At 45.1% G+C, this 13,388-nt stretch overlaps 1 protein-coding gene across 1 annotated transcript in view; it reads left to right on the forward strand.

Moving 5' to 3' along the window:
* Positions 1 to 13,388, forward strand: part of TPH2 (tryptophan hydroxylase 2) — a 109,637-nt gene that overhangs the window by 21,970 nt on the left and 74,279 nt on the right. The gene's annotated exons all lie outside the window — the stretch shown is intronic.

Below are 13,388 nucleotides of genomic sequence, written 5' to 3' on the forward strand. Positions count from 1 at the left end.
CACTGAGACTGCTGAGAGGCCTGACTGTCGTGTGGGGCAGGTTTGTCCTTGCTGAGAATTGGGCCATTATGAGTGTTAAGGAGGGCACCATGTTTCCTTGATTTAAAGGAATCTGACACACAGGTATGAGAGCGACGTGAGCGCATCCCCCCAGCCCTCTGGCTGGCAGTCTGCTCGTTCCTAACCTCCTCTGATGCTTTGGATGCTCTCTCCTCCCTCCTCCCAAGCCCCAGGCACCCCTCACTCTTCCGTATAAGCATGCAAAACGGACTCCTCGGCACGCTTTTCCGCGTGTCTCTTCTCGGCCTGACTCTGTTCCAAGCGGGTTCTTGGCCCCCTTTAGACCGCAGTGCCTTTCTGGCGCCTCCGACGGCAGCGAGCTCGGCTTATCCCGCCCGCGCCTGACCTCACGGCCCCTGCACCCTCAGCACCATCACTGTTAGCTCCGTCTCCCAGGGTCCCCGGTCAGGTTGCCCAGTGAGGACTCTGACGGGCCACGTGCACCTTTCCACATCAGGCCCCGACAGAGGGCTGTGACCTTAACATTGGCCCCCTTGGTTCACAGACCCTCCCTGTGAAATCTGGTCATGTCTGCGTAGGCAGGACAGACCTCTGGGGCACGATCTGCCCAGGACATGGTAAAAGCTCAGTTCTTGGCAGACACTTTTTCTTTAGATAAAACAGATAGACAAAAATGTATTTAAAAAAAAATGTATTTTATACACAGATGCTCCATGGAATGTATTATATATGTAAGAACAGTGTGTATGTATGTGTGTGTGTATTTATATAAATGTAAGGGATTTTGTCAGCATAGGGATCAAGTGCGTGTGTGTGTGCTCAGTCGTGTCTGACTCTTTTGTGACCCCATGGACTGTAGCCCACCAGTCTCCTCTGTCCATGGGATTCTCCAGGCAAGAATACTAGAGTGGGTTACCATTTCCTCTCCAGGGGATCTTCCCAAACCAAAGATTCAACCCGCAGCTCCTGCTGCATCTCCTGCATTGGCAGGTGGATTCTGTATCACTGAGCCACCAAGGAAGCCTGTAGTTATGATCAAGGGACTACCTCAAATATTAGTTATTTCTTCTTGTGGACCCCAGAAATTGGACCACGACAGGCACTAGTAGAAACTGGTATACACGAGTCCACCCGTTTCAAGGAGCACTGATAATGGGGACTTTTATGGTTTTAAAGGAAGCATATTTGTTTGGAGAGGAGAGGAAAGGAGCATACAGTTATAATGATGAAGGGTGAGGCCCTCAAAGTGTTAACAGGAGCTTGCAGTTGCCATTTCCCATTAGCTAAAGTGAAATTGAGGCCTGATGTCTATGGAAAATGAAAGTAAAAACTGGAGGTTGGACGTGGTGGAGGTTTTATACAAAGGAGGGCTGCACGCAGGCGGAGCAGTCCAGGATCTGGTTCCCGTCTGGAGGGGACTGACTCCTAGTAACCGAATGGTCAGGAGGCTGAGACAGGCAGGGCACTGCCTCTTCGTCATTACCTAGGCAGAAACCACTCTCCCTGTGGTCCTGATGCCAGGGAGGTCAGATTACACTAGTCAGTGGGAACAGCGTCAGAGCAAAGGGTGTTTGGACATGAGAGTTTGGAACCCAGGGGCCTTGTCACCCTCTGCCCCTGGACAGTGCTGACCACAAAGAATAAGAAAGTGGTTCACAGCTGGGGTTTTGGAGTCAGACAGGGCGGAGCTGCAGTTCCAGCCTCACTGCTCCCTAGCTGGTGAGCGCCGCAGGCCCTCCTTCTGGGAAGCGTGTCTGACAGGAGGGCCTGTCTCAGGGCTGTCCGGGCTACGAGGGAGTGTGTACGCTGTGCTGAGCACGAAGCTGGACGTGGTTTGTGATCACTGGTGTCAGTTACTGCTCTTACATCCGCCCCCTCCCTTTCCTCAGGCTGGCTTCTGCTTCCCTTTGATCTACTGGTTCATTCTTTAGCCATCTTAACAGCACCATTTATGCACCATCTTAGGAAATACTATAGCTTGAACATCCCGAGAAGTAATCCTTGAAAGAAAATTCCTCCAGTTTCTCATTTAAAAGGTTGCTCATAGGCTGGTAACTCTTCATGCTGAACAGCCTCCCTCTTTATGGAGAAATTTCATAGAAAACAGTCATATTCCCATTTGGGTATGTGTGGGAAGCTGCCAAGATACTGAGAAAGGTCACCCGTTGCCTCAGGTGCTTCTTGTAAGTGGATGGTGTGAGGGAAGTGGAGAGAAAAGGATCATTCCTTGATCCCCTTCGTGCCGTCATCGTCATCGCTGTGGCTTCTCTGACTGTGGCTTTGAGGATGGCTGTGGGCTAGCTGTTATGCATGTGTGTGCGTGTGTGCAAGCTCATGCGATGGTGCTGGTGGGTTGGGGCACAAGTTCTTACAAGTCCTAAGAGGGCCTTGGCCATGGTCTCCACTGTGCCATGCGGTAGGGAAGGTTTCCTTTTGCTTTAACAGGAAAAAAAGATGCAATTTCTAATTGCAGTATGTATTTTCTAGTGCTGTTGGTTTTCCAAGTGAGCAAAGGGGAAAGATGTCAATACAGTAATTACTTAAGTTCGCTTGAGTGGCTTCTGGCAGCAAGCTGTGACTGGATTTTTCCAAAGCAAAGCTTGGAACCACTGGTCTGAGGAGCCAGATTAGTTGAAATTGGGGTGGTCCTGAAAAAATTCAGCAAGTGAGGTTTCTGCAAATATAGTTTGGTAATAATAAAATTAGGGACTATTTGAACATGGGGGAAATAATTCAGTTCCCTGTTGATAGTTCATTCAGGCTTTATGGACACTGAAAAGGTCAGAAATATAGATGGAGATGGAGCACAGATATTTTAGTGGTGTCGTAGCAATTGGCAGGATGGAGTCTGAGGTGTCAAAAGATGAAGAGGAGAAGAAGCGAAATACAGAATAATGTATATTGAAACCACAGCCAAGAAGCCCTCTGGGGAATTCGTGTTGAATACCATATTTTCTATGATAGTCTTGAAAGGATAAAGCAGGGGGAAAGAATCAACACAAGCAGAGAAAAATGAAAAAAATTCCTCTAGATGATGAAAAAACAGCAGGCTCAAAGTCTGTGTTACCTTGAGACAGAAAGCAGAAAAGGAGTGGGGACATGCGGCCTGCTGAGAACTGTCCATAGGGGCCACTCAGGGAGTTTCTGATTGGCAGAGCTGCTGGGAAACAGGACTGATTACCCGGAGGCCTGTGGCTGCTGCAGACATGCCTGGATGGTGGGCCGCGAGGGTCTGCAAAGCCTGATTGCCTGGCCGGTAACAGCAGAGGAAGCCTTCATCAGTGCAAATATCGCTCTCCTTGGCCGCCCTAAGACAGAAGGCGGTGGATGGGGAAGGAACGCACCGTTTCTGAAGTCATCTGTGAGACGCCACATCCTCTAAACCCTGATCTCCTCCACCCAAATGAAAGAAATCCTGGCATAAACAGATAAAGGCGCCTCCTGCTTAGATAATGTGAAGGGTATATGGACATGCACTTCAGAGGAAATGGAAGTGCATGGGGGTGGCGCAGATGCTATGTGGAGGAAGAGAAAATTTTGACTGTGGTGCTGGGGCTGTCAGATCTGAAACTCTTCAGTTCTGGTGTGGCAAAACATGTGACAGAAGTCTAGGCTTTGGAGCTAAACAGAACTGGATTTGAATTCCTGTTCCATCACTTACGAGCTCTATGGCCATGAGCACTGACCTAGGCTCCTGGTCTCAGCGCCCGTGTCTTAAATGGACGCAGTGTCCACCTTGAATGTTTGGGAGGATTATCAGTGCTTCAGGGCTCAGATGCTGATTGCTACAAGCTGGGGTTGATTCTATGACAGATATGATTATTATTATCACGTGTTGAGTAGCTGGTGGTTCCTTGATTCCATGTAATCATCTGTTAAGCTTTAAAATAAACACAGTACCTTAAGGAGTGAATGAATTAGGGAATTTCAAGCCCCACAATAGACTGGGTTAAAGGAGGTTAAAAAAAATGTGTGTGGTGTGTGTATATGTGTGTGTGTGTGTACACTATAGTGTCCTGTAACTCATGCACACAGCTTGCTTCTTCAATCTGAAAAATTGACTCTCTGCATTGCCTTTGCAGGCCAGTGGGTCTCAGCTAAGGTCAGAGGGAGCAGATAGGGGCTGGGCTGTGTTGGACTCATTTCTGAATGACTGATGGTGGTAGAAATGTTCACCAAAGCTAGACTTCTCAGCTGTAATGCACAGGGGGTTTTAGTTTCCTTTTGTTAAATTCCTGCTATTTGCTTGACAAGGTATTAATTAAACATGTTGCTTATGGTCTTCCAGTGAACTCTCAATAAGCCTTTGAGATAGGTATGCGATCTCATTTTGAAGATAAGGAAACTGAAGCTCAGAGACATTAGGAAACTTACTAGAGGTGACAAAGCTGATTGTATCACCCGGATAAGCACCCATGGTTGATGCTTTAATTTCTCTGAAGTTGAGTAGTAAATGGAAATGTACAATGAAAGCAAATATTTGTAGTCCTAGGTTTGTTTCCCAGACGACCAGAATAGTTTCTGAAAAAGACCATTTTCAAGTGTGCCTCTCTTATAGAATCTAAATGTCTTTCTTTGCTCAAGAAGGCACATCTCCTCCTTCTTTTTGGTCTGGAAGTGGCTGTAGCGTTTCCCTTGAGATCAGATGAATATAATAGTGACAGAAGTAAGGGACTTGGCATTTTAAAAAGTCATTCTTCTCTTTAGAGAATTCTCAGATGTTTGAAATGCACAGTTTTTGTGTGTACTTAATACACTTCAGACTTTATGAAGCCAGGACTCCGACCGGCCCTGCCTGCAAGGCTGGGCTCTCTCTCTCGGGTGCCCGGGACATCTGCCTGGCCCTGGCATGGCAGAGCCGCATGCCTGCCCCGCGCAGCAACTTCACTCTCCCTCAGGCCCTGAGCGCCTCTCCTTCTGCCCGGAGCCTGACCCTTGGGGGATATAATACGGCTGGAAATAAACATGGCTGGGTTGAGGCTTGAAAAACAATTGCCAGGGATTTGTCCCTCTCTGGCTTTTTCAGTTGCTAGACTATTTCTTGATTTTTTGATTTACAAAACTGCACCTTTTGTGATTAATTTGCTCCAAGTGTAAGTTCACAGCTAAACAGAGATTCTAAAACAAAATAGCCCCAAATGGGAACTAACATATTTGAAAAGTGCAATCACCCAGCCCAGCAGGCTCATTCAATTTGGGTGAGCTTGTGAATATTCTATGCAGCACCATCAGAGGGAGAGAGAGAATGCTTTCATTCAACATGGAATTGTGATGACTCTAAGGTCCTCTTCCTATCAAAACAGAGACAGGCATTTTCTTACCACCTTCCTTCCTCCCACCCACAGCCCCAAACACTGCGAGTCGTCAAAAGGAAATGCCCAGGGACTAAGATTCAGTACTGCGTTGTGATTCTAAGTTGTTGTGCTCAGTGGCTCAGTTTGCAGCCCTATGGACTGTAGCCCACCGGGCTCCTCTGTCCATGGGATTCTCTAGGCAAGAATATTGGAATGGGTTGCCATTTCCTCCTCCAGGGGATCTTACCAACCCAGGGATAGAACGCATGTTTCTAAAGATGCTGAATAGATACATAATTGTGGACTGGGTTTTCCTTGGAATAAACATATTGGATTTCCAAGCCAGCATCTCACCTCCTAGGAGGTCTCAGTTTTCCCTTCGCTAGATGATTCGGCAGGAGTCAGCCAAAGGCTTGTAAAGAAGAGGAAGGAGATGGATGATCAGAGACAAAAGCTCTTCCTGGTCTCTTACCCAGTACTGTGCATTTTGGGGTTTACCTGCTCACAGGTAGCTTCGATGATTCAGCTTATGTTTGAGCTGGAGAATTACTGATGCTGAGTTGTTCCTAGGAGGCATTTGCAATTATTGCAACTTGCAGAAAAATAACCGGGGTGACGCTACCTCTTCACCTTTCCAGAAATTTCAGTTGACCTTAGCATTTCTCATTTCACGTGAGAAGAGCCATGATTTATGGACCCTGCATGATTTCATAATATAGCTTAAAGGATTGCATTACTAACCGGACTCCTGGGTGCCAAGTTACCTATTTTTAGATAGCCGAATCTTAATTGGAAATGTAACAAATAGAAGGTGGAGCAAGAAGGGAAGAGAAAAGTTATGCTTTCTTAACAGGAAAAAAACTTAACAGGGGTTGCAAGTTTTTTTCCTTAACAACATTTTCCTCATCAGTTTCATTAGCAGATGGTCACCTTGATGAATTATGGGGTCTATGGTGATGGGGGACTGGGTTTTAATTTTTCCCCTTCTCTGCCCATTTGAGAAGAGGCACCTGAGAAGGCAAATATGTTTTCTCCCTGACTGAGCTAATTTTATCCCATTCCATTATCCTCCATTGATTTGCTTTCCCAGCTTTTGAATGAAACTGAGATGTATGTGGCTGTTTGGGTACTTTGTGACTCCTGCATAAACACCAGTTGTTGATGCTTTAATTTCTTTGAAATGGAGCGGTAAATTGAAAAGTAGAACAAAACCAAATATTTGTCGTAATGGGGGTCATTTCCCAGATGACTTGAATAGTTTCTGAGGAAGGTCACATTAGAGATTTCAAGAGTCTCTCTCTCTTGGAGAATCTAAATATTTTTTTTTTAATTTCTGCCCAAGAGGCAATGCTTTCTTCTTTTTGTTGTCTTAAAAAAAATCTGCATAGCTACTTCCATTTGACATAGGTGGTATCATACACAAGTTGAAAACAAAAGCAACAGAATTAAATAACATGGGTTTTTAAAAAGTTATTCTCTGTATAGAGTTCTCAGTATATTTTAAATGCACAACTCTTGTAGGTATTTAAAAGACGTCAGGCTTTATGGAAAATCATTTTCATGCCAAATGTTTCTCTCTACCTGAAGTTCAACTCAATGGTGGAAATGAAGGGAGCCTGAAGATTCCTAAGAAAGATGAAAGAGACAATTGATTTGGAAAAGTTTTCTCCGTTCCCTTTTGGGGGCTTGGTGGGTTTTTCAGGTGTGTGTCGGTGCTTTAGGAGGATGCTGCCTGGTTATAGCACGGCTCCCACAGCTGGGGAAAGCAGGAGCACAGTGCCGCCAGGATGACTTACTGAAAGGGCCTCTGCACCGAATTCTAACATCTTTCATGCGGAATGAGGTCTGCGTGCTTTTACTTTGAAATGATTTCCACAAACATGAAGGATTAAAATTACTTCCACAAGTGCTGTCTGAGAGGTGAATGGATTTATAAGGGAGAATGTGGTTTTTCATCTCCAGACCTATTTCCAACCCTGCAGGGAAGTGATGAAGTCTTTTTCATTTCTATACACCTGGAGGAAGTGAACCAACTGTGTTGAGTCCCTTTAGATACGAGGCATTGGCCCTGGAGCTTTGCAAAGATGTCCCATTTGATACTGTGTGTTGTGTGGTTGTCTTACTTCCCTCAGTTTCAAACGAGGAAACAGAGGCCAAACCCAGTGCTAGGTAGTGTAGATTTTGCACTGAGGCATGTTGGTTTAGAGTGGGATCTCCAGAGCTACTGTTTCTGAATCTCAGCACCTGCTATGCCACTTACTGTTTGATCTTGGCTAGATTACTATGTCTGTAAGCCTTAACCTCTTTAACTGTAAACAGTCATTTAATCACTGTATAAGGGCAGTGGTACAGAAGAAAATCCATGTCATGTGCTATGATATTATTGTTATTATTACAGTTAAGTGGATGGTGGATAATGGATGCCGCTGTTAGGCCTGTGAGCTGTAGGGTGACTGCATTCCGTCATCTGCTCCTGAAAGAGGCAGGTTGGGGCCCAGCAGTCAGCAACATTTGGTCCCTGTTGATCAAGATGCAGGATATAGGGGGATGAACTTGAGGTTCTACGAGACCCTAGCCTGAGTCTCTTCATCCTAAAATTGACCTGAGATTGTTGGCTGCTCTTAACTCTTAGCTCTTTTCTGGACTGCGTCCTCTGAGTTCCCCTTCCCTGTGTATGCTGAGCATGTGCCTGTCAGTGGATGTTAGACCTGCTGTTGCTGCTAGTGATATTTAATTTCATGGTAGTTTTGACAGAAGAAAATCACTCCTCTAGAGTGTGGTGAAGGCTTTCTGCAAGGTAAGAAAATGGTGGGAAACCCTACCCTGGGGTGCACAGGACAAATAAAAACATGATTTCCAGGAGTTAAATCTCTCTCCTCGAGGCTCCCTAGGTGTAGTAGTTTATTTTCATTATGTCTCTTGTAAAAGCAGCGCCAGTATTACCAATGTGAGCAAATCACACCAACGTTTTTGTCTGCTGCCATCTGAAAGTTCCTTAGGGCCTATAGACTCATTTACGAAAATTCATGTGTGCAAAGCTCATTTGCAAAAGCAAATAAAATATGTGATCATAAGTGCTCTTTACCTGACTGGCCTAGGGGACTTGCTGAAAATGAGTTTGTGCCTTTACAGTTTTCTCTCTGGTGTAGTTTAGGAGTCCCCATCCGCCCAACTCCTCGTCAGATGAGCCCCTCATCGACCCACTTAAAGTCAGATGACTTGAATGGTTGCAAATCTTGGTATAACTCAAGATTTAAGTCACTGTACTGATCTGTGAGTTTCTTTTTTGAAAAATATAGTTTAATCATCATGCCTGTGGCATTGAAAATATCTCTGAAAGTTCATTCATTAAAATACCTAACCAATTGACAACCTAGAGGGGTGGGGTGGGGTGGGAGATGGGAGGGAGATTCACGAGGGAGGGGACATGTGTATACCTATGGCTGATTCATACTGACGTATGGCAGCAACCAACACGGTATTGTAAAGCGATTAAAAATAACCAGAGTAAGAAAAGATGTCTAGCCAAGGAAACGTCTCTGTATTTAGTTATGCCCCTTTGGGCTTCCCTGGTGGCTCAGAGGATAAAGCGTCTGCCTGCAATGCAGGAGACCTGGGTTTGATCCCTGGGTTGGGAAGATCCCCTGGAGAAGGAAATGGCAACCCACTCCAGTATTCTTGCCTGGAGAATCCCATGGACAGAAGAGCTTGGTGGCCTACAGTTCATGGGGTTGCAAAGAGCTGGACACGACTAAGTGACTTCACTTCACTTTGGGTTTGCATAGGCTGCTTTCTTTCCTGGTGAAAATTTTGGCTACAAGTGTGAGGGGGTGACAATGCCTAGGAAACCTGAGTGAGAAAATCAGAAAAGAGAAACCCCTGCCTGTAAAGTAAGCAGGACATAAAATTAATCGGAAGTTTCCAGAAAACATATTGAAATCTCAAAGTCTTTGGAGTTGCTTTTTCCATAGCAATTGAAATACATGAGACAGGGATGAGGTAACTCATTTGCAAAAGCAAATAAAATATGTGATTGTAAGTGCTCTTTACCTGACTGGCCTAGGGGACTTGCTGAAAATGAGTTTGTGCCTTCACAGTTTTCTCTCTGGTGTAGTTTAGCGGTCCCCATCCACCCAACTCCTCATCAAATGAACCCCTCATGGAGCCACTTAAGGTCAGATGACTTGAATCGTTGCAAATCTTGGTATAACTCAAGATTTAAGTCACTGTACTGATCTGTGAGTTTCTTTTTTGAAAAGAAACTGTCTGCCAGACTTTTGGATAAACAACTATACTTTTTCTCAACCTTTAAATGTGTGGCTTGTTTTATTCTGATTGATTGATTTACTTATTCAACAAATATTATTTATTGAGTACCAGTCTGTTCCAGGCTTTGTTCTGGGGGTGGACAGGGCTATAAAAATGAACAAAGCAAACAGAAGTCCCTATCTTCAAGGAGGACACATGGTAATGGGGCATAGATTGAGCAGAATAATAATTTTGGATATTTTACTTGTTTATTTCCCCCCTGAGTACTACTGATAGTAGTTTATCATAAAGTTATTGAGTGTCTTTTGAAGGATGATTTTATCAAATTCGAGAGCCTTAGACTTTTCTCACTGACTCTTAAAAATCAGTAGATAAAAATGGCATTTGCCTCCTGGTTAAACTTTAATGGACTTTATCTACTTTCCTGAGAATTTTTTTTTTCTTATATGTAGCAACATTTTTTTTTCCAGTCTCAAAGACATGAGCCATCATCTTGTGGAACATTTATTGACTATATGGTTGTACTCTGGGGACACCGGGCTGCAGGTGATGCTGTTCATGAAGGTGGTGTCAGCCGACACAGTAGGAGGTGGCGTTATTCTCACTGGCTATGGGTGAGAGTCATCCAGCACTGGTTTCTGCATATTGGTGTGTCGTCTAGTTTTTAGCAGTATGACAAATGCTGGGCAATATTAACAAGTTTCGAAAATAATGAATATTTCCCTTTTTAAATATTGTTGTTGTTTGGTCACTAAGCTGTGTCCAACTCTTTGTGACCCCAGGAACGCCAGTCTTCCCTGCCCTTCACTGTCTCTTTCACTCTCTCCTTTCACTATCTCCTTCACTATCTCTTTCACTTTCTCCTTTCACTATCTCCTCCTTCACTATATCCTTCACTATGTCCCAGAGTTTGTTCAAACTCATGTCCATTGAGTCGATGATGCCATCCAATCATCTCATCCTCTGTCACCTGCTTTTCCTCTGTTGCCTTCTTCTCCTCCTGCCCTTAATCTTTCCCAGCATCAGGGTCTTTTCCACTGAGTCGGCTCTTTGCATCACATGGCCAAAGTATTGGAGCTTCAGCATCAGTCCTTCCAATGAATATTCAGAGTTGGTTTCCTTTAGGATTGACTGGCTTGAACTCCTTGCTGTCCAAGGGATTCCGAAAGGACTTTTCTAGCACCACAGTTTGAAAGCATCAATTCTTTGGTCCTCAGCCTTCTTTATGGTCCAGCTCTCACATCCGGACACGACTACTGGAAAAACGTTAGCTTTGACTATACAGACCTTTGTCAGCAAAGTGATGTCTTTTTAAAATTACTTTAGATCAAAATCAAGATTATTTTGAGAATAATGTTGGAATCATGTCAGTCTCACTTTGCCATATTCTTATGTGCCCTGGATGAGAAGGAGAGAAGGTGAATTACAGACAGCTCCCTGGAAATGCGGCAGAATTGAGGGTATGCCCAGTGAGAAGCGCAGCCCACATGTCTCAATTCGAGGAGGAGCAGAATCCTCATGCCTTCCTGTTCCAATAATCTTTCTCCAAAGGCTTTGACCAACCCCTCAGAGGAGCTGCTAATTGCTAATGAGTTGCAAAGTTGATGGATTTTTACATGTCACCTCTTATCATTTCCCTTCAGCAATCCCAGGTGGAAGCTTCCATCACAAGAGAAATGCCTGAGATGGGAAAGGAGAGGAAAGATGAGGCAGAGATGAAAGGGGCTGTTTATTCCAGGCAGATAAACAGTGCCTGAGTAAGTGAGGCATCCCCTGCCCCGAGGAACGTGTAATGAAATAAAATAGAAAATGAGTCCATTCCTGTTTTTGTTAATATCAGATTCACCCATCCCCCCTTAAACAATTCTCAGTTTCTCTTCTGCTCTCTTTAGTCCTTGCCATGGAGGAACTCCAACTGTTTCCCAGGAACACAACCTGCATCATGATTCAGCCAGTTTTGCCATCTTGCTGTGAATACTGTCAATTGCAGCCTGTCACCTCTTCCTCCACTGAGTAGGGGGATTGCTTCTTGACCCTGGAGTTCCTCTAAAGATAACACAAGCAGAGGAACTGCGTCTCCTATTGGGAATTTTAGCAGCAGGGACTCCAGGAGGTAGCCAGGCTGGACCACCATAATCAAATGTTTTCCAATCCCCCAAATTAAAAAAAATATACATATGTATAAGAAAAGGAGCTTTCTGTTGGACCTGGTGGAGATCAGACAAATAGTTAAAACAAAGTTTATTCATCTGGCTGTAGGGAGAACTTCCGTAACTTCAGCCTCAGTGGGGTTGATTGATGTTCCTGGATTTCAGTGTAAAAGTGTGTTTGTTAAACAGCATTGTTTTAACAAGCTCAGGACTTACAGAGAATAACCCTGTGCGTGTGTGCTAATTTGCTTCAGTTGTGCCTGACTCTGCGCCCCTGTGGGCTGGAATTCAGGCCTCTCTGTCCATGGGCTTCTCCAGGCAAGAGTACTAGAGGTTGCCAGGCCTGCTGCCAGGGGATCTTCCTGACCCAGGCATCGAACCTGCGTCTCTCATGTCTCCTGCACCGGCAGGTGGGTTCTCTCCCACTAGCGCCACTTGGGAAGCCCTAGCTCTATCTGACCTGCCTCCAGTTAGGTTTGGCTATGTACTTTCCACCCTCTCCTCTCTGTAAGGAACAGATTTTTCAGAATCATCACCCTTCCTGTAGAAACAGTGGGATTCAACTGTCCAGGCAGAAGGACACCTCCCACAGCCTTCAGTATTTCCCAAGAAAGTTCTCAGTCATCTTTGAGTCACATATGGTACCAGGGAGTTTTTCCTGTTGTCAAGCTAAATCCTGACGATGAAGGTTCTGGCCCTTTTCCTCGCACTGTCCTGGCTGAGTGATGGTTCCCTATCTTGTTTGTAACATCTTAGCTGGCCATTCTTTGGCAAGAGGGCAGAGTCCGCAGTGAGTGGTAGTCACTGAAAGTCACATCTGTTTTTCTCCAGTGAGTTAGGAATCTATGAGCAATAATTTTGGTGGTTGTTTAGAATTCTGGAATCACAACTAATTCCATAGAAGTGGAGGCAACTCCCTAGAGATCTAATTATAATATTCACTTGTAATTAGTTTGTTGAGGTGTCTCATCTTGTTGGGGTTTATACCGATATAAATGTAAAATGATTTTATTTTCCCCACTCACTGCTTTTCAACTGTATCGTGTTGAATCCTACTTTCCTGCTGGGAAGCAAGTTCCTTAGCAACATCTAATTTCCTGTCATTTTCAATTATTAGAATAGTCTCACCAGGGTATTTAAGACCTAGGCCCATTCATTTAAAAAGAAGTTAATCTCAAATTTGGTTCAAAGTGTATTCTCCTCCTCAGTTCTTTGGAGTGTGTGTGTGTGTGTGTGTGTGCGCGTGCATGGTTTGGAGATATTTTTCCTTCTCTTCTAGGATTTGGTTCCTCTGGAGTTGGGCTCTGAGAGGAGGGGGAGGAGGCTGAGGGCGTTCTGTGGGGTTGTTTGAATGTCAGGGGTGGGCAGGCCGCAGGCCTCTTGCAGCCTGGTTTGGAAAGGTTCTTTCTGATGAGGTGGTCTCTACTGCGTCCGAGTTTGGGCACCCCTCCCGCACGCACCTGGCCGTTAGTGCCGCCTCGTCAGGGCTGAGGGGAGCCCCTGGAGCCCTCTTCTGTCCCCCGAGAGCTGAGCAGAACTGGTGGAGTGGGGCCTCCCGTCTTCCTAGCGGGCACAGCACACCGGGCCCCGTGGAGATTTCTAGCCATCACCGGGCACCATGCCCACGGTCACGTGGACCTCAGGTTTAGAGGAC

Source organism: Dama dama, chromosome 3 (assembly GCF_033118175.1).
Source record: "Dama dama isolate Ldn47 chromosome 3, ASM3311817v1, whole genome shotgun sequence".
Classification (NCBI taxonomy): domain Eukaryota; kingdom Metazoa; phylum Chordata; class Mammalia; order Artiodactyla; family Cervidae; genus Dama; species Dama dama.